General features: G+C 46.7%; 1 long non-coding RNA gene across 1 annotated transcript; it reads left to right on the forward strand.

The window, feature by feature from the left end:
- The first annotated feature begins 1,154 nt into the window (after nucleotides 1-1,154).
- On the forward strand, nucleotides 1,155-9,493 carry LOC309356958. The gene is made up of 4 exons (XR_014162962.1): nucleotides 1,155-1,325; nucleotides 6,510-6,593; nucleotides 8,169-8,321; nucleotides 9,247-9,493. It is a non-coding gene; the product is annotated as an uncharacterized lncRNA (long non-coding RNA).
- The last annotated feature ends 2,712 nt before the right edge of the window (nucleotides 9,494-12,205 follow it).

Below are 12,205 nucleotides of genomic sequence, written 5' to 3' on the forward strand. Positions count from 1 at the left end.
CCCCCCCCTTCTCCCCAAGTGTGTTGGGAGAAGGTGCCCACGTGTTGCAACGAGACTGACTTTCGCAAACAGATCAGCCTTACCCGAGAGACTCGGAAAGAGGGTGTGGGTGGGAAGGGGAGGAAAAGCTGATATCTGTCACTCTCGGGAACTGCATTGCCAAATTAGGGAGATGGGGACCAGACGGGGTTAATCTGCAAGCAGCTGGGGGCAGCTGGAGGCAGCAAAGCTTGTACCCGGCTCCCAATTAGGTCCCAGCAGATGCTCAGGATGACCTTAGAAGACAGGAAAGCAAGAGCAGGAGAAACTGGTCCAACTGCTGCTTTCTTTGTACTGACCCCTTTTCCCAGCAAGCCGAAAGACAAGAGTGTGCCTCAAATTGATTTCCCAGTTCTTTCCTCTCCCTAGAGTGTCTAGGGACTACAGACCTCTGAACAGGAGAAGATTCTCTAATGGCAAGAATCTATGATCATCCAGATAGGAACAGAGGAATCTGTCTATGTCCATCTAGTTCTGTATTGCCTACATTGGCGGCCAGCAGCTCTCCAGGATTTCAGCCAGGCTTCTCTCCAAGTCCTATCTGGAGATGCCAGGAACTGAACTCAATATCTTCTGCATGCACAGCACATGTCATGCCACTAAGTTACAGACCTTCCGCAGTGTTGCTGAACTACGGCTCCTTGGCCATGCCAGCCAGGCTGATGGGAGTTGGGAAGCAAACATCATTGGGAGGGTCACTGGTTCCCTCTCCTCCATGCCGTAACATAGACTTTTCAGCACCCTCACTGAACTACAACTCCCAGGATTCTTTTGGGGAAGCCACAATAATTGAACCGCTATCAGTCAATCCAGTATAATTTTGCAGCAGCGTCCTTGGATATTTTCTCCTGGGGCACCATGAAGAGGAGATTTCATACCTATAAGCAAGCGACAACCCAGATTGGTATCCTGTTCTCATTTTTGCCCTTTATTATCCTGATTTGGACCACCTTTCCTTTTCCTTGCCTACCATTGAAGCCAGGTCCTCCTAGATGCCAGTGTGGTAGTATCTAAAGAGCTCTTTGTGACACATAATTATGAGCCAATATGCCTAGGTGTAGTGGACATGGATCGAAGAGAAGAGGTTTGGATCTCTTGGTTGTAACAATCACCAAGTGACCTCGGGCAGGTTGGTATCAGCCTCTGGTTTCTTAAGAATGGCACCCCTTGCTGGATCAGACCAAAAGCCCATCTAGTCCTGCATCTTGTTCCCAGAATGCCCCATCAGATGCGCAAAAGCAGGGTGGTAGGAACAGCTTTCAGTTTCAGCTTCAGTGCCCTTCAAAGTGTGTAACCGTTCTTAATTCTCCCCAGTGCAACTTCTCAAGCTGGGAGTTGCAGGAAGTTGAACTGGGAACCTGTTTGGATCATAGGACCGGCTGGTTATGAACACTGGATAACTGGAAATCAGCAGTTTGGGCACACTTTGTCTGGAAGATGGCCATTTTAAAGGGACAGCACTTGCCTTTTAGGAATGTTGCTGTCCATGGTGTATAAATGACCTCTTTCCCCTTGATCTACCAGTCCCTTTTTGCAAAGATGAGATTCCTCCGTCCACCAAGAGGTTCAAAACCAAACAAAAATCCAGTTCATATAAGATCTTACTTACTTGGGGGCACTTTGCAAAAAAAAAACCACTGTAAAATTAGGCGGGTCCCCCTTCTGAAAGATCCTCATTTGGTTTAGAAAGGATTATTGGACTGTGTTAGGGGGTATTGACTTTCATACAGTACTCTTGAGAATGCATCCTTCTTTACTTCTGAAGGATTACTTGGGGATGAAGGATACCTTTGCTTGGAGGTAAGTAAATAATGACTATTGGCCCAACTAGCTCAGTACTGTCTACTCTGACTGGCAGTGCTCACGTAGAGCCTTTCCTTTCACTTGCTACATGATCCTTTTAGCCTGGAATGGGAAATTTGTTGTTGGGATTTGATTAGATGCTAGGAGAAGATATATTCATTAGATAATATCCTTCCTTCCTCACGTTTATGATTTCAGCAGAGTGCCATCCTTTTGCAGCTTAAAGAGAAAGCTTAGATAAGTATTAGTATTTTAGTATTAATAGTCCAGGATGCTTTAAGGCAGACTGGATTTTCCTGGTATTACCCCCTTTAAAGGTAAAGGGACCCCTGACCGTTAGGTCCAGTCATGGACGACTCTGGGGTGCAGCGCTCATCTCACTTTACTGGCCAAGGAAGCTGGTGTACAGCTTACGGGTCATGTGGCCAGCATGACTAAGTCACTTCTGGCCAACCAGAGCAGCGCATGGAAATGCTGTTTACCTTCCCGCTATTTATCTACTTGCACTTTGACGTGCTTTTGAACTGCTAGGTTGGCAGGAGCAGGGACTGAGCAACGGGCGCTCACCCCGTCACGGGGATTCGAATCACCGACCTTCTGATCGGCAAGCCCTAAGCTCAGTGGTTTAGACCACAGCACCACCCATGTCCCGTATTACCCCCTTTACTCCCCCTCTAAAAGTAAAAAATAACATTTACTCAGTATAGGTCTTGAAGAGTAACAGATACAGAAGCTTGGTGCAGGCAGGCTTAAAATGCTAATTGAGTTACAAAGACATACTAAGTCTAGCTTTAAAATGGAGTCTGATCTTGAGCCCAGAATTACAGGTGTTCTCATGTTGCAGGCATGATGGAAAAGAGGATGCACCCAGGCAGCGAGGAGCATACATCATTTCCTGTCAGGAGACAAATAGGGAAGTGATATCACAGAATTCCGTTTAGCAAGTTTACAGGAAAGCTCTTTGAGCCTCAGCCCCTTTGTGTGCCTAATTTGCCAAACAGAAATTGTTGGGTTTGACGGAAGTAAATATCCCACATGTGGCTCTCCAGAGTTGCTGAACTACAATTTCCACCATCCTTTTAAGTAAGTGCATGTTGGTGGGGTTGACAGGAGTTGTAGTTCAGCATCATCCAGAAAACCACATGTACCCTCATTCCTGCTTTTAACGGAAGATGCCAGAGATTCAACCAAGGACCTTCTGAAGTGATGCATACACGCACCCATCTACTCGCATATGTCCCCCTAGGAGTTCAGTAATCCTTATAAAACCTTTATAAATTAGGCCACTGTTAATCCCATCTAGAAGAGCCAATAGTCTGTGACTGGCCTTTGAGGTCCTTCTGACCAGCAAATGGAAACTAGGACTGTGTACAGCAGGGTTTCCCAATCTTGGGTATCCAGCTGTTTTAGACTACAATTCCCATCATCCCTGACAGCTGGTCCTGCTAGCTAGGGATGATGGGAGTCGTAGTCCAACAACAGCTGGAGACCCAAGTTTCGGAAACCCTGCTGTACAGCCTGTCCTCCCAATCCACTGTATGGCCCCTTTCTGTGACCCCTGGATCAGGACTATCTGCCCTGTGCCACCCAGGATGGCAATCCCCATCTTGACCCAGATCCATGCCGAAAGCAATTAGGGGAAGGGTCTTATCATCCAGTTACAGCCCTATTTAGCCAAGATCCAGATCCCTCTGAATAAGCCCAATTTGATTCATCCCTACTGGAAATGGTTACAGGGAAAACTATGGGCTCCTTGAATGCTTCCCATTTTAGGTTCAGAGTGCATATACCCCACCGTACAGTGTGTCTGTTTCACCTCAAATTCCTCCAGTCACAAATCAGACTAATTAGAAGTTTTTAGTGCTTTCCTAAGACGTTGTAAAAAAAAAATGGCAATGACAATGAAAATAAGGTATAAAATTATCTCTTACAATTAAACTATAATTACAAAGAATTGTGGCAAATAAAGCAAATGTCTGGTCCTAAGGACCTCAATTAAATCAAGAAAGAAAGAAATATAAATAGAATTCTCAACTAAGCTTACAAACAAAACAATCCAACTCACGAATTATAAGGTCAAAATACTCCTGCAAACATCCTATTAGCAATTAGTAACGAGAAAGAGAAGGAAGAAAGGGGCATGAAGACCAAAGATCCTAATTAAAGTCATTGATTAATATGGATTTTGATCAAGCTAGACAAGTTTCTTCATGGCTACCAGAGTCTCAGATGTTTGATGGTGCGCTGAGTTGAACACGCTTGTTAGGAACTGTAGCCCGAGCTCCCTTTGTGCCAGGCTGGGTATGTGTGGATTGGGAGGAGAACTTCCTCCCTCCACCCAATCCTGCTAGTCTGCACTGGCCTCTGTCCATGGAATGATGCCAGCATCACCGCTAGCACTGAGCTCCCCATGCTTCCTGCTTAATGCACAGGCTGTTGTGTTCAGGTCTGATGCTAGATCCCATGGAGAAAGAGGCAAGGCTGGTCAAAGGTTACCAGAACACAGATATATCCAAGTAAAGAACTTGCTCCAACAAAGGTTGGGAGCAGGCTGAAGCCTTTTAAGCCTCTGTCTCCAGGCTGCCTAGTCTAGGCTCCATCCCCTTATGGAGATCTTCAGAGTCTTAAAGGGTCAACCCTCAGACCTGAATACAGGCACTCCTCCATTCTGTAGCTTCCCTCCCACTGATGGGCAGTGGGAGGCATCTGGTTCCTAGGGTTCAGGGGGAGGTTCCTTTGAAGGTCTTGTCTCTGACTCTATAGATCCTGGTGGTCTGGAAGCTTCCTATGGGAGCCTCAGCCAACAGTCTCGGGTGCAATGGCCTCCCATTGCAATGGCCTACCAGCAGTCAGCAATCAGCCCTGACCCTCACCTGATTCCCCATCTGGAACCACTTCAACTCTGTGTCCAGGTCACTGATAGGTTCATGGATCACACGTGGACATAAATGCTTCTGGCAGGATCTAAAATAGTTTAATAGTCAATTCCTCTTCCTGGGGAACTCTGGAAAGTGTAGCTCTGGGAGGGGATTAAAAGTATTCTGACAACACTCGGCACCGTTGGCAAACTACAGCTCCCAGGATTCTTTGGGGGAAGCCATGACTGTTTATAGTGGTATCACAGTGCTTTCAGTGCTAATGTGACCTAGGCTCTTTCTGTGCCTCAAGGGCCACTAGATCTCCCTCACCTTGAAGGACCGTGAAGACTTCTGGATCATGCTGGTCTTGAACTTGGGCAACAACAGTATTCACCACATACTGCCCTTGTTTTGCATGTGCTGATAGCCAAGCTTGTCCATGTCATCAACATGATGATGCTCTGTGTTGTCCATTTACACCAGGGATGTGGCCCTCCAGAGGTTGTGGTACTATAACCCTATCATCCCTGTCAATTGGTCATGCTGGCTAGGGCTGATAGGAGCCAAAAATATCTGGAGGACTAGCTAAGCCACTTTCTCACCTAGAAAGTAGATTCCACTAAACTCAATGAAGTTTACTCTCGAGGAAGTATGTTCAGGACTTCACTGTTAAGCTCACTTGCAGGTAGAGACCTAAGCAAGTAACAGCCATTCTTTCTTCTTCTTCTTCTTCTTCTTCTTCTTCTTCTTCTTCTTCTTCTTCTTCTTCTTCTTCTTCTTCTTCTTCTTCTTCTCAATCAGCACTATTTCCATTCTGCTGCAGTTCGGCTTCTGCTAAAACCTACTTTTTCCATCTCAATATACACTACGGCAGAAATGAAAGCAATTAATTACATAATTCATTACACAATAAACTTGAGTGCATTGCATGGAAGCGGAACATCAAAGACAATGCAAAACAACAACAACAACAACAACAACAACAACAACAACAATCATTTACATAACATTTGCAGACTCACAGAAACAATTGTGAGCGCTTCCCCTTTTGCGATCTTGGACCAACATTTTCATTTCTGATCAAATTCTCTGACATCCCTGCTTGCAGAGGTGCCTTTATGTGCCCCATATGGAAACACCCTCCTGTCCAACACTGCTCCTGAATGTACCCGGATTCCCCATGTTCCTCATAAGGTCCAAAATAAACTTCCATCTGGACCCTGTTTCAAGGCTAATGTGTATCCTCTCTTAATTATTGATTTGTTTATTACAGACACACTGGCAGGACATTCATTGCCTCTCGCATGCCAGATCTGCGCCTCAAACCACACAAGGGTCCAGGGGGTGGCTCAGATGTTGGCACAGAAGCCACACTGAACAGTGATGGGAGTTGCACCATGGCTTTTGGGGGGCTTCTGCAGCTGCGCTTTCCCATCCCCTAGGCAACCAGCCCCTTGCTGGCTTGGGAAGGCCGGAGATTATCGTTTGTCATTTGCTATCATTTTGTTCTCCCTTTAAAGTGCCTGATTCCTCTTGGCTCCAATAGCGAGCTGGAGATGGACCCCATATGCCATGGGGAAGAGCCCCGCAGAACTGGAAGGGGCTTCCTCTCCCTCCCTCTCTCTCCCTCCCTACCTCTTTCACAGCATCACTTCTTAATGTGTCAAGTGGAAGTTTGGGGAACTTGGCACGCCAGATCACAACACAATTATGCCATCGAGCACCGAAGCTGCTGTCATCTTCGCACAGGGAGAGATTAGATCCTACACATTAACGTGATGGTTAATGATTTTTCTTTCTTTTTTGCAGGGCGTTTGGATGCAGGGAAAACATACACTGGCATACTGATGCTTTGGGAAGAAAAAAACAAAAACCCAGCCCTGTTATTCTAAGGTAATAAATCTGTCACTTCCTCTCCCAAAATCTGGGGTTTCGCAAAATGCAGCAGGGCAAAGGTGTGTGTCATGGTGAAGAAATACAGATTCAATCTACCTCAGTGTTTCTTCTTTGTCCAGTTTTGTTTTGGTTTTTACATACCCAGAGCTCATTCAGACTTTATCCAGCAGTGATAGGCACTCTTGATTCTCCCCTGCTGGTATTAAGTCAGCAGCATAAGTGATAGCAAAACCTCTGTAGACTCTGGCTAGTCTTCACAACAATCTTCTAAGACACTAAGGCAAGAGTGTGCAACCTCTCTCATGAGGGCCACATTCCCTTGGACGCAATCAGTTGGGGATAGCAGATGCCAGCAGTGTCATAGTACTGAGTCAGGTGACCAAAGGAACCAATGGAACTCTGTAAAACCAACTATATGCACATCTTCCTTCTGAGAAGAGCTGGCCAATAGCATGCCACTGTAAATAGTCGTGGCTTCCCCGCTAGAACCCTGAGTACTGTAGTTTGTGAAGGGTGCTGAGAGTTGTTAGGAGACCCTCTAGTCCCCTCACAGAACTACAGGTACAATTCCCAGAGTGGTTCAACAATCACAAGAGCTTGATTGTTAAACCACTCTGGGAATTGTAGCTCTGGGTGGGGAATAGGGGCAGTCCTGACAACTTTCAGCACCCTTCACAAGCAACAGCTCCCAGGATTCTTTGGGGGAAGCCATGGCTGTTTAAAGTGGCATGATACTAATGTATAGTGCAGATAAGGCCTTCGTGTTGTTAGTTGTCCCTTAGCGTTACAGTTTGGGGAATTACAGAAGCCTTTCTGTCTGGACTGAACAAGGTCTTGCCGCCAGTGCAACTGGGCCTATTAAAAGCTTCCCTGCTGAGCCATTCTTTAGCAACCCCCAAATGTCAAGGCAGTGTCTGTATGTGCAATCTTCTTGGCTGGACTGAATCATCTGCCTGCCTCAGACCCCCCCACTCCCCTTTGACCCATCTGCTCATTAACTGTGGCCTGCATAGCCTGACCTTTTGGCCTGCCTTAGCCTATGCCACTTGCCTCTGGCCCCCAGCTGGCTGATTATTTGCTCCGGCCTGCCCTTGGGGCTCTGACCCTGTTGACACTTTGCAGGGAGGGACTATAGGCTGGGGGCAGAGGACATGTGTTGCATGCAGAAGAACCATTGTTAAACCTTGTATCCCATTGAAAGGATCTCAGGTTCCAGGGTTTGAAAAGATCTCTGCCCAAGTCCTGGTAGGGCTACTTAAGGGCAGCACAGGCAGCATTGGACTTGATGACCCAATGGTCTGACTCCATAGAAGAAGGCTTCATGCATTCAACCTGCCCACCTCATTCATTCATTTGATTTATTTTAGCTAGACAGCTCAAAGCAAGTGTCTAATGAGTGATGGAAGATATTAGCAAAATCCCAGAGGTAGGACATCAATGTTTCCATCCCAGCTGTGCTGTTCAGTCACACTTTCTTAACCCACATTCCAGTATCCCATTCTTTACAACTGCTGAACCTCTTACACACAGTGGTGATTAAAGTCTTCTTCTTCTTCTTCTTCTTTGCATCAGACCACCCTACAGTGAAGTCTCTCTAACAGCACCTAGACCAGGGTCATGCTTGGAGACAAGGGGCTCAGTCCAGAGAGGATAAAGCCCTTTCTCAAAACACACAGGACACGGAAAATCAAGTTTCAAGTTTAATGCTCAACAAGCCAAGATCAAGTATGTTGAATTAAAAAAAAAAAAAAAAGATCCAGCAACAATGTCAGGAAACAATCCAAAGCCACCATTACAGTGAGCTCATCAATGAGGAGAAAGCTAGAAGAATGTCCAAGGAACCAGAAACTTGTCCTGCTTCCATCAAATGGAAGGTTCAAGTGAAAGGCCTTATATACTCTGGTCTCCTAAACCACACCTTAACCACAGCAGTGAGAAGGTATCAAGGATTGTTCATGAGTAGACCAGTTATTCTGAGTCCCTAAGCACATAAGGTGTCACCACTATTTAGTCTGGACTTGAAGATTCTGGCACCAGCCATCTCGAGGATTTAGTGGGGGCTGCTTTACCTCCTGCTCTGACAGGTCCATGTCAGGTATCAGTTCAGATGGCCCCTCAAGGGGATCCTCAGCACTGGATTCAGAGGGCTCAGGGTTCTTGACCTGTGGGATGTCTGGTTCATCCTCCAATGATTCTGTGTCTGGCACCAGGTCAGGTGTCCCCCAGGTTGGACCAGTTCAGGGGCAATCCGAGATTCCAAAAGAGGGGTTCTGGTTGGAGACGAGGAGCTGCACACAGCCCCATTTTGTGGGTACATCATTTTCCACTTTGTGTATTATCAACTTCAATTAGTGCTAGTTCAGAGAGAGCCCTAACTGGAAGGATTTGTGCAAAAATGGGGGGGGGGGAGAATCATGATTATGGGAACTCAGAAAAAAACAAATAAAAAGTGTTTGTGCCAAATGGCGAGAGGGATAAAATCAATTTATAGGGAGTGCTGTGTGATTACCCAGCTCAACTCTGGGGAACTCATAAGCAAAGCAGAGCAATGAAATCAAAAATTATAAGACAGTTGCAGAGTCCTACCTAAACAACTGAAGCCCTTATGCAGCTACTTGCTCCAAAGCACTGAAACACATTCTTGATTCAGGTCTGCTGCCAAGAGTGGCATGCATCAGTGGAGTCAACCACAGTGAAGGAGGACATTGGCCAACTCAACTTGGAGGGGATGCAGAACAATGAGACATGGTCATAGAGTCCCTGTCCTGGGTCCCACGGCACCAACAAAATCAGGGAGGAGTTGGCAGGATTTGTCAGAGGAGGACCCCAAGGCTGGAGATGGGGAGAGCCAAAAAATGAACTGGGAGAGGTCTTCGCCCTGTAAATGTTGGATGTTAAAGAAGGGGATGGAGAAGCATGTGGCTTAGTGTCCACTCCTCCTCTGGAGAGGGAAATTTCTGTGATACCTGAAGAGGCAAGCAGACAGCAGAGCTAGTGGAACCAGAGGAGGAAGAGGGACTAGGAGGAGGAAGGGAGCTAGTGGAACCAGAGGAGGAAGGGGGACTAGGATTCAGGTCCCACCACCAAGGACGCATCACCATCTGCATTGGTAATCCCCTCATCCATTGGAGCACACGTTTCCAAGGTCAGTCTTCTCACCTGGGACAAGAACCATGACTGGCCCCACCCTGCTCTTTAAAAGTAAAGTAAGTGGGCAGGGCAGGTGTTGAGACAAGGTCCTAGCTATCACCTACAGTGGTACCTTGGTTTAAGAATAGCTTAGTTTATGAACAACTAGGATTAAGAACGCTGCAAACCCAGAAGTAGGGGTTTTGGTTTGTGAACTTTGCCTTGGAAGGAGAACATGTTCCGCTTCCTGCTGAGTGTGTTCCATTTGTAAATTGAGTCCCCTGCTGCTATGGGAAGTTTAAGAATGCTTTGGTTTAAGAACGGACTTTCAGAACAGATTAAGTTTGTAAACCAAGGTACCACTGTATTCATGAAACTTGGAAGTATGTTATGAATTCTGACCCTGATGTTGGGAAAGATGGAGGGCACAAGGAGAAGGGGACGACAGAGGGACAAGATGGTTGGATAGTGTTCTTGAAGTTACCAGCATGGGTTTGACCAAACTGAGGGAGGCAGTGGAAGACAGGAGTACCTGGCGTGCTCTGGTCCATGGGGTCATGAAGAGTTGGACACGACTAAACGACTAAACAACTAAACAACAACAACATCCTGCATTTGGAGCTAATTTGGAACTAATGATGAGAAAGCATTCTTAAATGAAGTGTTGAGGTTTCCTTGAGCCAAGAGTCTAAGTAGTGTATCCAAGTGAGTGTGGAGCATGGCCAATCTCTGCCACAAGCAGCCTCCCTGGTTGTCATGAGTCCTGTGGAGATATCTTGGTGGGATTGGAGAGAGAGAGGGAGGAAGAACGAGAAGAGAATGTGGAGCTGGGGGACCCGGCAGGTTGGGAGGCAGTGATCCAGATCCTGAGGAGGGGGCTAAGTGAATTGTCAGGAGAGAAGCCCACCTCAGTGCCATCAGACACCCTGAGCACCACATCACAGCAGACTGACATGACTCTGGAACCGCCTCCAGTCAGTGAAGAGATTTTCCTCTTTGGGGAGGTGTCTGGAAATAAATCAAATGATGAGCAAGCCATGCCAGCTCTGTCTCTGTAACCATGGCTGTGGAGACAGTTGCACAGCAGAAAACAGGCTCCACAAACCCAGCCTGCCCAGAGGAATGCCTGCCTGTTTGTTTGCTTGCCCAGCCCAGTGGCATGGGACACCAGCCACACAAATGACTGTGCCCTCCTAGCTCTTCAAAAGGAGGATGTGTCAAATGTTGGAACATCTCAGCTTGTGCTTAGCTCTGTGGCACTTGTTGACCTGTATCCTTTGCAACCTGACTTATGTATCATAGTGACCTACACATGAATGCCTTTGACAAGAAGCTAGTTGGGAGTCTGACTACTGCATCTACCAGTGAGAGTCAGGAAAATAGTGGATTTAGTCACAAATCCTAAACACCGGAGCTAGTGCTGGATCTAGGCAGTGGGGTGTGGGGCCAGGGTAGATTTTCCAATGGTTAGCCAGAGGGCTGGGGCCATTGCTGGGCTACACTAACTAGCAGAGTCTCTCCAGGGTTTCAGAAGAGAGGTCTTTCCCATCCCTACCTGGAGATCTTAGGAACTGAACTTTGGACCATCTGCATGCAAGATGCTCTACCACTGAGCTACACCCCCTCCCCAAAAAAGAACACAGGAAACTGCCTTATACTGAGTCAGACCATTAGTCCATCTAGCTCAGGATTACCTACACTGGCTGGCAGAGGCTGTCAAAGGTTTGAGACGGGGCTGTCTCCCAGCCCTACCTGGAGATGTCAGAAATAGTACCTGGGGCCTTCTGCATGCAAAGCAGATGCTCAGCTACTTGATCAAGGATCTTCTCTTGCTTCAAATCCCATTGCATGTTTGTGGTTCCCTTTGCAATTCCTCCCGCATGACGCTGTCGGGCTGCCGAACTGAATAAACCTACCCACGTCTTATCTTACTCACTCTCAGAAACAACAGCTCCTCCTGCCAATGGACAAATGCTGTCAGCAGCCGTGCTGAATTGTGCCGAGGAGGAACACAGACCTGTTGTCTTCCTTGGGCTTATGCAAATGACTCCGCTCGTTATCGCAAACAGCATCGTCTCTGAGGGGAAAGCTCTGGGACTGCTCTGCCAAATTGCTGAGTATTTTCTCCTGGAATCTGGTGTCAATTGCTTGGTGTGCCGGCTTATGAAATTCATTTTTTATTTGTTATTTTTGTATCTGGCACCTGTTTGAGTGAGCTAAGAGTACTACGCAGAGATATCTGATAGAAAGCTGTTCTACTGCCCAACCTTGCAAAAGGGATTTATTTATTTGTGCGGGGGGGGGGGGAGGAGTTGCGTGAAGTTTAGAAGCTGCTATAGATCCTTGGCATTAAAAAGTGGGGCATAAATATATTAACTGATTGATTAATTAATTAAGTAAAAACACCAGCATGGGTGCATTGGCAGGGCTCAGTTATGGATGTGCTTGTTTTTTATTTAAAAATAAACTCTTTGCAATGC

Source organism: Podarcis melisellensis (genome assembly GCF_964234715.1).
Source record: "Podarcis melisellensis genome assembly, chromosome: 14".
NCBI lineage: Eukaryota > Metazoa > Chordata > Lepidosauria > Squamata > Lacertidae > Podarcis > Podarcis melisellensis.